Source organism: Nicotiana tabacum, chromosome 17, assembly GCF_000715075.1.
Source record: "Nicotiana tabacum cultivar K326 chromosome 17, ASM71507v2, whole genome shotgun sequence".
Taxonomy (NCBI): Eukaryota; Viridiplantae; Streptophyta; class Magnoliopsida; order Solanales; family Solanaceae; genus Nicotiana; species Nicotiana tabacum.
The window spans coordinates 129,273,350-129,291,775 of record NC_134096.1 but is presented as its reverse complement, the minus strand read 5'-3'; the positions used below and the strand labels follow the sequence as shown (position 1 = coordinate 129,291,775).

At 38.9% G+C, this 18,426-nt stretch overlaps 1 pseudogene; it reads right to left on the bottom strand.

The window, feature by feature from the left end:
- Nucleotides 1–1,137: 1,137 nt before the first annotated feature.
- LOC142171639 (alcohol acyl transferase 1 allele RGa-like) lies at nucleotides 1,138–4,157 on the bottom strand (annotated as a pseudogene).
- Nucleotides 4,158–18,426: the final 14,269 nt, after the last annotated feature.

Here is an 18,426-nt window from a genome sequence, read left to right as displayed (position 1 = left end):
TTGCATCAGGAAGCAAAAGGGGCCGTCTTCAAAATCTGTCCACTTACACGTGATGTTGGACTTTGTGTCCACCAAGGTTGCTGCCTATTTAATTGTTAGGCACAATTGTGCACTTCCCTGAAAAGTGCCACTAGTGCGGCGTGCCGTAAGTCGCGCGCTGGGCGACGTACTAGTGCAATATTTTGCGAGTTATCTTAGTTCGAATCAGAGAGAATATTTCGGTCCAGGTTCGTCTATATTCAGTATAAATACATTATAAATACGATTTTTGAAGGAAATTCGACCTAGAAGAGGTTTGGGAGGGCTACCACGGCTTGAAGATACAAGATGTCATCAATTTTCTTGCTAACAATCGGTGCAAAAGCGAGAGTTAGTATTATAAAGTTGTCTTTGATATTTTCTATGTTCTTAAACTTATTTGTGATGAGTTTCTCCATACCTATGGAGTAGTTTTTTCCTAGAGTTTTGACGGATATGGTATTTTGATTGATATTGTGGAATTAACTATAGTTTAATTGTATGATTATGTTTATGGAGTTTTGAATTGTTTGCAACTTTATTCACCGGTTTATTTAATCGAAAGAGGAATATTTTGGTGATTATCTTTGTATTATTTGGTTTGGTTTAATTTAGTGATTATTCTAAGTAATCGAGAGAGCTTTTTGAATTATTGATTTAACCAAATAGCCATCTTGTAGCTATCTTGTCACGACCCTTATTTTTCCCATTGTTTAGAACTCGTTAGTTCAACTCTCCTTCTCTGTGATCAGGTCTTATTATTGGTAATCTTAATTTACTAGTTAATTATCGTAGTAATCACTCGAAATCAAGTGTTGATCATCCTGAATAGCAAATGAGTGAAACGTTACTCGAACATTGTTTATATTCAATCCCTGTGGAGACGATAGTTTAACTATACTATCTTTAGCTAGCGAGCATCAATTTTGTATTGTGTTTTGCGCTCCTCAAATTTTGGCGATGTTGCCGGGGATTGGCAATCAATAGTATTCAAAATAATTTTTAATGCTAATTCGGGACTTAATTTTTTTTTTTAATGTTACATTTTAGTTAACTTGTCTTCAAGATTTCTTTTGTAGTACCTGACAAGTGCTAGAGATAAAGCTTGAAGAATTATTCTTGATATTGAACTGTAATTGCTGTTGAAGATGGAGTACAACCAGCCTAAGAAAACAGTTGCAGAGTTAGCAGCTGAACATTATAACAAGGCTGCTATATGTTGTTCTAGTTCTCTATTGTTATATTTTGGCTCTCATAGCCGGTATGTTAGGCGCCATCACGACGGGTTGGGAATTTGGATCGTGACGAGTATCTTGTACAATCTCTTGAAATTTTTTCATGGCCAGTGGAGGCAAACTTATAGCTATCAAATACCTTTTTCTCCCATGTTATTTTTAGGAGGAAGACAAAAGCTGATCATAGATATAGCTTTTGGAACCCCTCCAAAAATGGGCACTCCCCATCCAAAATCTACTTCATCAAATCCAGCAGATCTATTATCTCAGATAATAAAATTCCAAGATTTTATCAACTCTGATGTCCCTTTAATCACCAATAAATCTGCCACTGATCTAACGTATTCTTCATTCATTTGATCTTTAACTTTTTTAACCAAATCAACTGCATACATTAAAGGACTTGAACATAGCAATCCTGCTTTTGATACTGCAGCTGGAGAAACCCATGCATTCCCATAATATCCTAATGGGAGTTCAAATTTTAGTGATTTTCCACGTACATTAACAAGGTAAGTCAAATGAACAATCTCTTCGGGATGTAGACCAAGAGCAATCGTACGACACTTCCATAAAAACGCAATTAATAACTCAAATTTTTTATAAATTACACGTTGGTTTGGAGAAACGTGGTCTTGAATTGCTTCCATCTCTTTATTTCCAAAGAAGAATGAGTGTTGTATCAACTTAGTATTGTCTTGATCCCATGCATTAATATTATTGCTTGTGTGATCATCAAACTCATGGTGCGTACATGTAATGCATGGGGATGATCTAGCACTTAAGATATGCCTTTGCCATACGGGTAATATAGTAGGTGTTGAAGCTCCTTTGATCAATTCAGTTAAGGCATTTAGAAACAATTTCACTCCATAGGCATCCGTCATAGTGTGATTAAATCTGAATCCAACAACAAATTCACATATGAATATATATATATATATATATATGAATACATATATGGGGGGGGAGGGGGGGAGTTAATCATATGTTAGCTCAATTACTATGGGAAATTAAATCATGAACAAAAAACTCTTGGCACACATCATGCTAATTAGGAAAAGAAGAAAATAATATGCCCGTCATCATTTTTCTATTTCCGATCTCATTTTATTTTCATTTTATGATCGTTCTATTTCCGATATATATCGACTAATTCATGTTATTTTGTCTATTAACAATATCAATAATAACGACGTCGTCTAACATTAATGTCATTAAGATTTTGCAAAAAGTTCTTTTATAGATGCGACATTTAGTTCTAAAATTTAGCAACTTATGTAAATACTAGAGTTTTAAACATAATTTTGTTTTTTTGAAAAGAGAGTACTGTATCCATCTGGTTTCATCAATATATTAGTTAAATAAAGCAAAATATGACATTGAAATTATAGCGCAGGAAATAAATGCATGTAAGGGCATTTTTGCTGTTCAAGAAATAAAAAAGAAGAATTTTCATCTAAAAGTCTAAATTCTATCGTAAAAAATATCTACACAGTCAGGTCATTTATTAAGTAATTATACACTGCTAAAAAAAAGGCAAAAATCGATTGTCAAACTTGACCGATGTTGGTCGGTAATTACCAAAAATCGACCGAGACGTGGCGATCTATAATCATGCGGTCGGCAGAGCCAACTGACCGACTTCGGTCGATTGTGACCTACCGATTTCGATTGGTCAATTAAATTTCACAACTGACCAAAAAAATAAACCGACCGAAAAATAAAAAAATCGATTAAAGTCGATCGATTTTTTAAAATTAGATAATTAATAAATACACTATCTAGAAATCAAAGGGGATTTATCAAGACAAATCCACAATACCACGGTTTAGGAAAATTAAAAAAGAAAAACAAAAAGATGAACGAGTGTTTACAAAAGTAAGAATATATCAACATGATATATTAATATATTGAAAGCGTTGGTCCCCTTTCCAACAAGTAGCAATCCTAACCCAGAAAAATATTTTTTAAGATATAAGAAAATGTAAGAAAAAAAGCAAAGATTATCCTAATTCCACGATGAAAGGTAGAGGATATATTATGTGACGGAATACTATTCTACCACTAGATCATTGATGTTTTTTTTTGATTTAAGGCCTTCTTTTTATTTTTTTATACTTTTTAATTATATTTTCGTGCAAAAATAATCGGTCGATTTTGGTTGATTTTTTTGACAGATGGTTGACCGATTCGGTCACTCAGCAGTCAGTTTTGGCCGAATTTTTAGTAATAACCTGTAAATCTATTGATAAATATTAGTACTTTTTATAAATTGATAATTTCGTAAAAATGCAAGTAACCTGCTATCACGGGTTCAAAATTATTCAAACATAAAGGAGATTGTTTACCTGAACTAACAAAAGAGGACAGTCAATGATACCAGCAGAACCGGGCACATTGTATAGCAGTTGATCCAAGTATGGGCATGGTGGTTTAATGGAGTCTCCTAACTTGTCAAGCTCCACTTGGGCATCAGCTTCTACAAACAAGATTCCTTCACCATTGCAATCCACAACAAGCTTCCTATCAGGCATTAATTCAACGATCCTACCAGCTAATGGATAGTAAAACACAAGTGTCTTTGACAGTCCTTCTTTAATGACCTTTACTGGATCTTTGCCTTCCATTGAAGGACTATATTTGTAAAACATTAATATGGGAATTTGAAAACCAAGACTCCCTTGATCATCTATATCAGAAAGATGTTTTCTATCACGAGATGGTGTTGTTGCTGGGATTACTAATTCTGGCTTTTGCAGCGTCATTGATATCACTAATGGTCTTGAAATTGACATAGTTTGGTTTCTGAATTGAAGTTTGCATTAATTCATAGTAAGCATTTGGGTTTGGATGAATAGAAATGTGTAAATGATCAATATCAGCCACACGAATATCATGGATATTACAATATGTTACTTCTTCCGTTTCAATTTAGATGACATATTTCACTTATCGAGAGTCAAACTGTATAAAGTTTGACCAACATCTTAAAATATATATTTTTAATCATATTGACATGAAAAAAAATACAACTTATAATATTTTTTGTATAGTTTTTTAATATTTAAATTTCAATTTTAAAATACCGAGTTGAACTAATCCAATTTAACTTCACAATTTAGTCAAATTGATTCTCAATAAGCAAAATATATCATCTAAATTGAAATAGAGGGAGTAGTATTACATTCCTTGTGAAAGTAGATAATTTAGTGGTATTGTTATCTGTTTCTCCAAGAGTGATTATCCTAAAACCCCCTTAAACTATTACGTTTTTGTCAGTTACCTACTTAAACTATCTGGTGATCCCATGTCACGACTCAATTTCAACTATAGGCCGCGATGGTACCCAACGTCGCCGCTAGGCAAGCTAATGATGAACTAGCCCTGTATTTATTCTTTTAACAATTTCGAAATAGTTGATCTTTTTATTTGTTAAGTAAGAGGTGAAAGGTTTAATAAAATAAAGTGTAAACAAATATGAGAACAAGTATGGTGAAATAAACACTCAAAAACCATCAAATGTCTGCTAGCAAAATTCCAAGACCCGGTGTCACAAGTGTATGAGCTACTAGTAGAATATACAAAAACTCTAAACTACAGTCTGAAATAGAGTAGACAGAAAGTAATGCAAAAGAGAGACTCCGAGTGCTGCCGAACAGACTCAGAATAGCAGCTCACCACTAGGCCTCGGGGTATCGGGGGTGCGCGCCGGTAAGACTGCCAGATGCACCTACCTCAGATCCTGCACGATTAGTGCAGAAGTATAGCGTAAATACATAAACAACGTGTACTAGTAAGTATCCAGTCTAACCTCGAAGAAGTAGTGACGAGTGATCAACGTCAACACTTATTATGGGCTAACAATAAAATACAGAAATGCTAAACATGCATAGAGTATGTGAATAATAATATTAACACAATGGCAACAATGATTAAATGTAACGACCCGACTTATCGTTTAAGAATTTACGCCCGTTCAGCGACTATAGGTCTCAAGAAACTTCGTAATATATATTATGACCCGGTGTGGTCGAGTTTGATTTTCGGAAGATTCGGAATTTAATTAAAAGAACAATTCTTATTTTTGAAACGTAAATGGAAAGAGTTGACCGGATAGTTGACTTTTGAGCAAACGTCCCCGGAATAGGATTTCGATAGTGTCACTAGTTTCGTATAATGATTTCGGACTTAGGTGTATGTTCGGATTTGGATTTGGAAGTCTGTAGGACAATTCAATGCATTTTGGCGAAAGTTGAAAAAATAGAAATTTTTTGAAAAGTTCGATCGAAGGTTAAATATTTGATAACGAGGTCGGATTTCGATTCCGGAAATTGAAATAGCTCCATTACGTCATTTATGACTTGTGTATAAAATTTGAAGTTATTCCGGATTGATTTGATATGTTTAGTGCAAAATATAGAAGTTGAAGAGAGAGACTAGGGACAAGACTTTGAGGAGAGGAGAGGATTTTTGGGAAGAAGTGGGAACAATATAAAAAATAGAATAAAAAATGGTACACACAAGAAGGGATGAACGGACAGTGAGAGACAACACTTTAGAGTAGAAAGGGATGGAAAAAGAGCAAAAAAGGGGTGAGCATCTTTTGGAAAAGAAAATTTTAGAAAAAAGCAATACATATAAACCCATTGATTCGGCTATCCTTCTTTATCAACTAACACCCACATAACTCGTATTGATTATTTCCAAAATTCCAACCACCATGTGAATCAAGAGGACCTTTTTTTTATCCCTTTTTCCTAATTTTTGCTTCACTAAAAGAACTGCTACAATCGTCGCCATTTTACCGTTCGAGGTGTGGAGTCGCGTTCCAATCGAGGTATTTTTCCAGGTTTTCGGTTCCGGGCTTCTTAGATCATTGAGTTTCGAAGGTGTTAATGGCAAGATCTTTGACATAAAGATTTGAACTGTCGGAAGGTCAATTCAAGTAAGAAGGCAATTTTGAAATATCGGTATAATTTCAAAAAGGTAAGTATCTTGCCTAATTTTGAGCGGGGAAATTACCCCTTAGGCATCGAGTCTTATGTGCCATTTGTGAAATATGAAAATCCGTGTACGCGAGGTGACGAGTACGTACTCGGGTTTATATGTGCAAAATTTATTGGGTTAAAGTCTTAGGCATATTGTGTAGTAAATTAGATAATTGTTGGTATTTATTAAATCATCTATTTGCCATGCCTCAATTCTCATTTGTTGAATTTATTTTTATCTGACAATTTGATGTGATTATTACTTGTATATTTATGTGAATTCCGTGAGTTTGGTGATTTGATATTTCCTGAAAATAATTATATTATAGATTTTTCATCTGCAAATAATTAATGAAATAAGTTTAAACCGAGACGTTAATATAATTCTCAAGCGTTGCCCTATACTGAGTATTTTTCATCTTTGTTGTTGTTTTTAGATTTTATACACATTGTGTGGAGTCTTGGGCTATTTGTTGTGAAATTAATTGATTTTGTTATATCTTTGAAATTGGTTGTGTCCATTGGGCAAATTGTGATATGAATTGATTTTGTTATGTTGCCGTTATAATATTCCGTGTAAATTATTGTGTTGTTTGAGTTATTATTTTGAGGATATAAGAGTGACATTTCACTATTTATATTATGTGGGTATAAGGGTGACATTTCACTGCTGTTATATGTGTTGGAATATTGTCTGGGCGGAGCGATAAAGGTGACTATAGGAGAGATAAATGTGGCTATAAGAGCGATAAGGGTGGCTATTGATATTGTCAGGGCGGGGGGATAAGGGAGACTATAATAGGAGTGATAAGGGTGGCTATAGGAGAGATAATGATGGCTATTGTCAGCGATAATACGTGATGATGTGAAGTTATTGTGTAGGTAATTTTCATGTGATGTGATTTTCCTTGAGTTTATTTTTATATCTTGTGCAATTTATCTTGTTGTTGGTGAATTGATAATAGTCTGATCTATGTTGAAATTGGGAGCCTGTGGCTATTGCTAGGCGGATTATGAAATAAAATGTGGGCACGAGGTGCCGTGAGTAAATAATGATGATATTGGCACGCGAACTGTCCATGCAGTTGTGATATGAAATGTGGGCACGAGATGCCGTGAGTAAATGATGATGATATTGGCACGTGAGTTGTCCGTGTGGTTGTGATAGAGAAATTGACACGAGGTGCCGTGAAAATATGAAAGTGAGATGAGACCCGTATTTTTATAATTTTTAAATGCTATGTCACAGGGTGACTTTTATTCGAAAGATATTTATTTGAAAGAATTATATTTGAAAGATATTTATTTGAGGGAATTATATTTGAAAGATATTTATTTGAAGGAATTGTATTTGAAAGATATTTATTTGAAAGAAATATATTTGAAAGATATTTATTCGAAGGGAGTATATTCGAAATATATTTATTGGAAAGTATTATATCCTGAAAATTATTATTGGACAAAAAATATATAGACGAAAGATTTATATTTGAAGGACTTGATTAATTGGTTCTACTTGAATGCCTTATTTGTTGAGCAATATTTATGGTGTTCTTGTTGCCCTGTTGTGTATATCACTGGTTGATTATTGTTGCCAACATTGTTATTTGTTTCCTATTATTTTTATATACTATATTGCAAAGGTTATTAGACTAGTGAGTGTCTTGACTGTACCTCGTCACAACTCCACTAAGGTTAGTCTTGGTATTTTCTGGGTACCGACTGTGGTATACTCATACTACACTTCTGCATATTTTTGTGCAGAGTCAGGTATTGGAGATATCAGACTCAGATAGAGTTAGAGTGGGGTCGCAAGGATTCAAGGTAGAGCTGCTTGGTCGTCGCAGTCCCTTGGAGTCTTTCCATTTTATTGTACTGTTAATTGTTATTCAAACAGTATTGAGTATTCGATCCTTGAGATCATTTCATGTATTTAGTTAGAGTTCGTGACTCAGTATTACCAGTCTTGGAAGGTTATTTGTAATTATTTCCGTTGTTAGTTTCTATTTAAAAAAAATGGCTTGAATTGTTGTTATAGTCGAATTACTTAGTCTTAGAGACTAAGTGCCATCACGACACCTGTGGTGGGATTTTGGGTCGTGACATTAAATGATTCTTTAACTAACAACAAATTCCAAAAGTATTTCACTAACATTGTATTAATTCCATATAAATTCCAAACAAATAAATAAATTATAACCTCTCAATTCATCAAAGATAATATCATGTGTATTCGGGCTTCAAGCATTAACACGCACGATTTATGCTGAGGTCGTACGGCCCGATCTAGAATAATGTGTACACTGTCGAGGGTCGAGCGGCACGAATCATAGATGCATTTATTCTATTGCCGAGGCATTCGGCCTGCTCCACAAGAAGAGAGAATACTTATGAACATCCGATTTTTAAAAGCTATTACAAGGCTAATACACAAAGAAGCGCAATTTCGATTAACGGTCAAGTGACCCTCCAAAACTCAAGTAAGTGAAATTCGGTCTTTACAAATTCCTTAACAAGTTTAGATATAATTTAGGCACTTTAATTAACAAGTAGGGTGAAAACATTACAAGTATTTCATGATTTGGGTCCTAAACTACTCGGACTTAAGCATAATTAGTAGCTACGCACGGACTCTTATCACCTCGTGCGTACGTATCCCCCACAATTAGAATCAAATAGCAATTTAAATCACCTATGGGGTAAATTCCCTCTTACAAGGTTAGGCAAGAGACTTACCTCGTCTCAAAGCTCACTTTACAGCCTCAAATTCACTCTAAGGACCCAACTTGGTGCCGAATAATTCGAACCTAGCCAAATGTTATATAAGATAATCATTATACACTGAAAGGTTAATAATTTAGCTATTAGAGTAATTACCTAACCCAAATTGGAAGATTCTTAAAATTCAACAACGGGCCCACATGCCCAGATTCCGAAAATTTTTGAAGATAACTGTTACCCATAACCTCACGAACTCAAATATATAATTTTCATCCCATTCCATAACCATTTTTGTGGTTAAATCCAATTTTTATCATAACCTAGATTTTTCAACTAAATCAATAATTTATCATAATTTTACTTGTTAGAATCTACCCATAATCTATGTATTTAACTTACATTCGGCAAGAATTACTTACCTCCAATAATTAGTGGAAACCCCTTTCTAAGAAGCTCTAAAAATTGCCCAAGAAGTGAAATAAATGAACCAAAATGGCCTAAGTCTAGTCTTAAATGAACCTCACTGCCTCCAGCATTTTTCGCTTCTGCGGACCATGGACCACATCTGCGGCGCCGCACCAGTGAAAAATCCATTGCAGGTGCGGTCCTAGCCCAAGCCACCAGTCTTCGCTTCTGCGGACGGGCACCCGCTTCTGCGAAAGCTCGTCGCACCTGCGGTCCAGGCCTGGCCAGCCTCTTCTCGCATCTGCGGCCATTCCATCGCAGAAGCGAGGCCGCTTCTGGGGAAGTTTCTCCGCTTCTGCGGGCCACTAACCACTAGCCCAAAACCGCTTCTGCGACCAAAAGCTCGCACCTACGGCCAAAAGCTCGCACCTACGGCCAAAATTCTCACAAGTGCGGACATACCAGAACTGGTGCACGAGCAGCGCTTTCAAGTTCAAACTAGATTCACGCATCGTTCGAGTAGCACCTGATGCCCCTGAGGCCTCGTCCAAACATACCAACAAGTTCAAAATCACAAAATGGATTCGCTCGAACCCTCGAAACACGTGAAATAACATCAAAACTAAGAATCACACTCCAAATCAAATCAAATGTACTTATAAACTTCAAGTTCTTCCAACTCACTCTGAATGCGCCGAACTATACATAAACTACTCGGAATGACACCAAATTTTGTGTGCAAGTCTTAAATCACCATATGGAGCTATTCCGAGGCTCAAAATCCCAAACAGATATTGATAACACCAAAACCTACTTCAACCCAAATTTAAAGCATTTTAAAACCTTCAATGCTCCAACTTTCAACTTTAGGCGCCGAAACGCTCCTGGGTCATCCAAAACTCGATCCGAACACACGCCCAAGTCCAAAATCATCATACAAACCTATTACGACCGTCAAATCCTGGTTCTGGGGTCGTTTACTAAAAATGTTGACCCAAGTCAAACTTAACAATTTTAATGCCAAATATTAAGGAACTAAGTGTTCCGATTTCAACCCGAACCCTTCCAAACCCGATCTAACATCCCCGCAAGTCATAAAACAACAAGAGCACATACATGGAGTCTTATTTAAAGGAAAGAGATTCTATAAAGCAAAATGATCGATTGGGTCGTTATATTCTCCACCTCTTAAACAAACGTTCATCCTCGAATGGGTCTAGAATCGTACCTGGAGTGACGAATAAGTGCGGATATCATCTCTACAGTCTGCCAAATCGCCTTCTTGACTGGTTGACCCCTCCACTGAACTTTTACCACAAAAATCTTCTTGGACCTCAACTGGCGAACCTGCCGGTCAACAATGGGAACTGGCTCCTCCTCATAACCCAGGCTCTCATCTAACTGAACAATGTCGTAGTCTAAAACATGCGACTATCGGCATGATACTTCAGGATCATAGAAAGGTGGAAGACTGGATGAACTCCCGATAGACTGGGAGGCAAGGAAAGCTCATAAGTAACCTCCCCAACTCTCCTCAACACCTCAAATGTACCTATAAACCATGGGCTCAACTTGCCCTTCTTCCCGAACCTCATGATTCTGTTCATCGACGAGACTTTCAAGAGAACCTTCTCGCCCACCATAAATGATAAATTACGTGCCTTATGACCCGCGTAACTCTTATTTCTGGATTATGCTGTGCGAAATCGCTCCTAAATCAACTTTCCCTTTTCCAAGGCATCTTTTACCAAGTCAGTACAATATAACTTAGCCTCGTTAGGCTCAAACCATCCGATGGGCGAATAACATCGCCGACCATATAAAGCTTCAAATGGAGCCATCTCGATGCTGGACTGATAACTGTTGTTGTAAGCAAACTCGGCCAAATACAAGAATCGATCCCACCTCTCTCTGAAGTCAATCACACATGTTCTGAGCATATCCTCCAAGATTTGAACTGTCCGCTCTGACTTCCCATCGGTCTACGGATGAAAGGCTGTGCTGAGCTCTACCCGGGGTCCCCAACTCACTCTATACTGCCCTCCAGAAATGCGAAGTAAACTGAGGGCCTCTATCTGATATAATGGAAATAGGCACACCGTGCAACCGAACAATCTCCTGAATGTAAATCTGGGCCAATCTCTCTGAAGAATACGTGGTCACAACCGGAATGAAGTGTGCTGACTTGGTCAACCTATCAACAATGACCTAAATTGCATCAACCTTCCTCAAAGTCCGAGGTAACCCAACTAAGAAATCCATAGTGATGCACTCCCATTTCCACTCAGGTATAACCATCTGCTGGAGTAGGCCACTTGGCCTCTGATGCTCATACTTAACCTTCTGACAATTTAGGAAACTCGCTACATACTCAACTATGTCCTTCTTCATCCGCCGCCACCAATAATGCTGCCTCAGGTCGCGATACATCTTCGTAGCACCGGATGAATAGAATACCAAGAATTAAGTTCCTCCTCTAGAATCTTCTCCCTCAACCCATCAACATTAGGGACACATAGACGACCCTGGAGTCGCAGAACACCATCTTCACCGATAGTAATCTCTTTGGTACCACCCTGTAGTACTGTCTCTCTGAGAACCAATAAGTGCGGATTGTCGTACTGGAGAGCCTTGATATGTTCGAATAGTGAAGACTGGACGACGACACATGCAAGAACTCGACTGGGCTCTGAAATATCCAACCTCACAAGTCTGTTAGCCAAGGACTGAATGTCCAAAGCTAGTGGCCTCTCCTATGCTGAAATAAATGCCAAACTACCCATACTCTCCGCCTTTCTGCTCAAGGCATCCGCAACTACATTCACCTTGCCCGGATGATAAAGGATGGTAATATTATAATATTTCAGTAACTCAAGCCACTTGCGCTACCTCAAATTGAGATCCCTCTGCTTGAACAAATTCTACAAGCTACGATGGTTGGTATAACCTCATAGGACACCCCATAGAGATAATGCCTTAAGATCTTAAGAGCATGAATAATCGCGGCCAACTCCAAATAATGTACGGGGTAATTCTTCTCGCGGGGCTTCAACTGACGTGAAGCATATGCAATAACTCGCCCCTCATGCATCAATACACAATATAGGCCAATGCGTGAAGCATCACAATACACAGTATACATCCTTGAACCGGAAGGCAACACTAACACCGGTGCTGAAGTCAAGGCGGTCTTGAGCTTCTGAAAGCTTGCCTCACAATCATCGGACCATCGGAGCGGAGCACCCTTATGGGTCAATCTAGTCAAAGGTGCTGCAATAGATGAGAAGCCCTCCACAAACCGACAATAATAACCTGCTAACCCCAAGAAGCTCCTGATCTCGGTCGCTGTGGTAGGACGAGGCCAACTTCGAACTGCCTCGATATTCTTGGAATCTACCTTAATACCCTTGCCTGATACAATATGCCCCAATAATGCTACAGAATCTAACCAAAACTCACACTTGGAGAATTAGCATATAGCTTCTGTTCCCCCAAGGTCTGAAGCACCACTCTCAAATGTTGCTCGTGCTCCTCCATGCTACGCGAGTAGATCAAAATGTTATCAATGAAGACAATGACAAATGAGTCAATATACGGTCTGAACACTCGGTTCATCAAATCCATAAATGCCACTGGGGCGTTGGTCAAATCGAAAGACATCACTAGAAACTCATAGTGGCCATATCTAGTCCAGAAAGCCATCTTCGGAACATTCGAATCACGAATCTTCAACTGATGGTACCCTGATCTTAAGTCAATCTTAGAGAACACCCTGGCACCTTGCAACTGGTCAAACATATCATCAATACGTGGAGACAGGTACTTGTTCTTAATGGTAACTTTGTTCAGCTGACGGTAATCAATGCACATCCGCATAGTCCAATCTTTCTTCTTCACGAATAACATGTGTGCACCCCAAGGCAACACACTCGGTCTGACAAACCCCTTTGCTAGCAACTTCTCAAGCTATTCTTTCAACTCCAATTCTTTCGGAGCCATGCAGTACGGTGGAATAAAGATAGGTTGGGTACCTGGAGCCAAATCAATACAGAAATCGATATCACGATCTGGTGGCATGCCTGGAAGATCAGAAGGAAATACATCGGAGAACTCCCGGACCATGGACACTAAATCAATCGCCGAAGTCTCTGTAGAAGTATCCCGGACATAAGACAGATAGGCCAAACAACCCTTCTCAACCATGTGTCGAGCCTTCAAAAAAGAGATAACTAGACTAGACGCACTGACAGACAACCTTTTCCACTCTAATCTAGGAAGCTCTGGCATCGCCAAGATAACAGTCTTGGAATGGCAATCAAGAACGACGTGATATAGGGACAACCAATCCATGCCCAGGATGACCTAAAAGTCGGTCATATCAAGAAACATAAGATCCGATCTAGTCTCATAACCACTAAAAGTTACGATACATGATCGATAGACCCGATCCACAACAATAGAATCACCCACTAGAGTGGATAACATAAACGTGAGTACCCAAGGACTCGCGAGGAACACCCAGGAATTGAGCAAACACAGATGAAACATATGAATTTGTAAACCCTGGATTAGATAATACCGAAGCACCCCTATCACAGAGAGAAATAATACCTGTGATCATGGCATCTAAGGCTATTGCATCTGGTCTGGCTGGAAAGGCATAGAACCTAGCTGGAGCGCCATATGGCTGGCCTCCACCTCTAGGATGGCCCCTACCCACCTGCCCTCCGCCGCTGGGTGGCTGGACGACTGGTGTGGCAGCTGGTGCTGTAATCATAGGCTGCTGACCCTGCTGCACTGCGTTGCCCCGAAGCCTGGGGCAGGACCTCATTACATGAATAAGATCCCCGCACTCCAAACAGCGGTTTTGGGTGAGTGTTCAGTAGCCCGCAAAAGCGGATGAACTTCCACAAAAGCGGCCTCGCTTCTGCGATAGAAGGGCCGCAGATGCGAGAAGAGGCTGGCCAGGCCTGGACTGTAGGTGGGAAGAGCTTCCACAGAAACGGGTCCGCAGAAGTGAAGACTAGTGGCCTGGTCTAGGACCGCACCTGCGATGGATTTTCCGCAGGTGCGGCGCTACAGATGCTACCCATGGTCCGCAGAAGCGAAAAATGCTGGAGGTAGTGAGGTTCATTTAAGACAGGACTTAGGCAATTTTGGTTCATTTATTTCACTTCTTGGGTGATTTTTGAAGCTTTCTAGAAAGGGTTTTCCACCTAACTATTGGAAGTAAGTAGTTTCTACCCAATGTAAGTTAAATGCATAGATTATGGGTAGATTCTAACATGTAAAATTGTGAAAAAATATGGGTTTAGTTGAAAAAACTAGGTTTTGATAAAAATGGGATTTAACCACGAAAATGGTTATGGATTTGGGTGAAAATTATATATTTGAGTTCGTGAGGCTATGGGTAACAATTATTTTTGAAATGTTTCGGAATCCGGGCACGTGGGCCCGGGGTAAATTTTAAGAATCTTCCAATTTGGGTTGGGTAATTACTCTAATAGCTAAATAAGTCTGCGTTTGCACCCTACTTGTTAATTAAAGTGTCTAAATTGTATTGAAACTTGTTAAGGAATTTGTGAAGACCGAATTTCACTAACTTGAGTTTTGGAGGGTCACTTGATAGTTAATCGAAATTGCGCTTCTTTGTGTATTAGCCCTGTAATAGCTTTTAAAAATCAGATGTTCATAAGTATTATCTCTTCTTGTGGAGCGGGCCGAACTCCTCGGCAGTAGAATAGATGCATCTATGGTTCGTGTCGCTCGATCCTCGACAGTGTACACATTATTCTGGATCGAGTCGTACGACCTCGGCATAAATCGTGCGTGTTAATGCTTGAAACCCGAATACACATGATATTATCTTTGATGAATTGAGAGGTTATAATTTATTTATTTGTTCGGAATTTATTTGGAATTAGTATAATGTTAGTGAAATACTTTTGGAATTTGCTGTTAGTTAAAGAATCATTTAATCACTGCTGCCATTGTGTTAATATAATTATTCACAAACTCTATGCATGTTTAGCATTTTTGTATTTTATGTTATCCCATAGTAAGTATCGACGTTGATCCCTCGTCACTACTTCTTCGAGGTTAGACTAGATACTTACTGGGTACATGTTGTTTAATTACTCGCGCTACACTTCTGCACTAATCATGCAGATCTGAGGCAGGTGCATCTGGCAGTCTTACCGGCGTGCACCCTCGATACCCCGAGGCCTAGTGTTGAGCTGATTTTCTGAGTCCATTCGGCAGCACTCGGAGTCTCTCTTTTGCATTACTTTCTGTCTACTCTATTTCAGACAGTAGTTTAGAGTTTTTGTATATTCTACTAGTAGCTCATACACTTGTGACACCAGGTCTTGGAATGTTGCTAGTAGACATTTGATAGTTTTTGAGTATTTATTTTACCACACTTGTTCTCATATTTATTTACACTTTATTTTATTAAACTTTTCACCTCTTACTTACTTAACAAATAAAAAGATCAACTATTTCGAAATTGTTATAAGAATAAATACATGGCTAGTTCACTATTTGCTTGTCTAGCGGCGACGTTAAGTACCATCATGACCTATAGGTGAAATTGGGTCGTGACAATATGGTATCAGAACACTAGGTTCATGTAGGTCTCACAAGTTATGAGCAGGCCTAATAGAGTCTTGCGGATCGGTATGGAGACGTCTGTACTTATCTTCGAGAGGCTATAGGGTATTAGGAAACTACTCTTTCTTCATCTTCTATCGTGCAGTTGATGTTGTGCTAAGTATCTTTCTCTTATTCTCTCACAGCTGGTGAGAACGCACACGACAGATGTACCCGATCATGGAGGGGCTTCTACCCTTTTTGCTAGAGGCAGAGGTCGAATGAGGGCTCTAGCTCATGGTAGAGGACGAGGACGTTCCAGAGTTGCCCCAGTTGTGCCACCAGTGGATCCAGTAGAGGATCCTATTATTGAGGAGCGGGGCAAGGTGCCTGCAGCAGAGCCAACCCCAATGGATTTCATGTCTGCACCGGGATTCCAGGAGATCATGGGCCGTATGCTGCGGTTCATGGATTCTATGACTCAGGCTGGTTTATTTCCAGCGGACCCAGCCACATCTCAAGTGGGAGAGGGAGCACGGACCCATACCGCTCAGGCTCCAGGGCATGAAGCTGTCGTATATCAGACCCCGAGCGGATTACCCGTGGGCAGAGCTTAGTCAGTTACAAAAGTTATACCTAAGCCCAGACCAGTTGTGGTCGGCGAGCTGCAGAAGCTATTGGACAGATGGACCAGGCTACATCCTCTTGTCTTTGGAGGTGAGCGACATGAGGACCCCCAGGACTTTATTGATCGGTGCAGGGATAGATTGCACAATATGAGGATATTGGAGTCCAGTTCACACGCCTCTTCGTGGACATATACATTCCACCATCTTAGAGGGAAGAGTTGCGATTTCAATTCGAGCGGCTCCAACAGGGCCAGATGTCGGTGATCGACTATGAGGCGAGATTTTCTGAGTTATCTCGACATGCACTTATGATACTTCCTACCAATGCAAAGAGAGTGCGGAGGTTTGTTGCAGGTTTGCACTCTAGTATTCATGCCACTATGGCTCTATTAATTTGGATAGATTTGAGCTGTCCGGAGGTCAATTCAAGCAAGAAGGCTATTTTGGAATATCGGCCTAACTTCAAAAAGGTAAGTGTCTTGCTTAACCTCGAGTAGGGAAATTACCCCTTAGGCATCGAGTCTTATGTGCCATTTGTGAAATGTGAAAAGCCGTGTACGCGAGGTGACGAGTACGTACTCTGGCTTATATGTGCCCAAAAGCTCGCACCTACGACCAAAAATCTCGCAGGTGCGGACACACTAGAACTGGTGCACCGACTGCTCTTTCAAGTTCAAACTTGATCCGCATATCGTCCAAGTAGCACCTGAGGCCCCCGAGGCCTCGTCCAAACATACCAACAACTTCGAAATCACAAAACGGACTCGCTCGAACCCTCAGAACACGTGAAATAACATCAAAACTAAGAATCCCACTCCAAATTAAATCAAATCAACTTATGAACTTCAAGTTCTTCCAACTCACTCCGAACGCGCCGAACCATACTTAAACTACTCAAAATGACACCTAATTTTGCGTGCATGTCTTAAATCACTGTACGGAGCTATTCTCAGGTTCGAAGTCCTAAACGGACCTTGATAACACTAAAACCTACTCCAACCCAAATTTAAAGCACTTTAAAACCTTCAATGCGCCAACTTTAAACTTTAGGCACTGAAACGCCCTCGGGTCATCCAAAACCCGATCCGAACACACGCCTAAGTCCAAAATATCATACGAACCTATTGGAACCGTTAAATCCTGGTTCCGGGGTCGTTTACTAAAAATATTGACCCATGTCAAACTTAACCCTTTTTAAGCTAAATATTAAGTAACTAAGTGTTCCGATTTCAACCCGAACCCTTACAAACCCGATCTAACCATCCCCACAAGTTATAAAATAGTAAGAGCACATATGAGGAGTCATGATTCTAGAAAGCAAAACAACCGATCGGGTCATTACACCCCAACTCCCTCCTTAACTATATCCCTTTATATATTAAAAAAATAACCTCATTGATTTTTTAATGAAATATGTAAGATAACTCGTCAAAAGGGCGCGTGGGAGATGAAATTGTACATAACAAGGGCCCCAATTGGCGGTGTTTATTAATTAATTACTATTACCCTCTTTAAAAAAAATTATTTTTTTATTTTCCCTCTATTTTGTTTATATTCTAGCCTTCTTCTTTATTTTTTAATCTTGCTTCTTCATTTCTTCTTATGGGTTTCATCTTAAAATTTTTCGTTCCCCTGTTTCTTCTAAAATTATCTTTCTTCTTCACTTACTTCTCCTTTTAACACTATTTAGTCCACTAATAGCCCATAATTATTTTTACCAAACCTTAACCCAAATTTTTGCCAAACCCTAACTTTTTAAATCCCAAATCTCATATTACACTAAAAGTTTCAGTGAAATTGAAGGTTCATAGAATCCAGTGTTTAATCGAAGTTTAA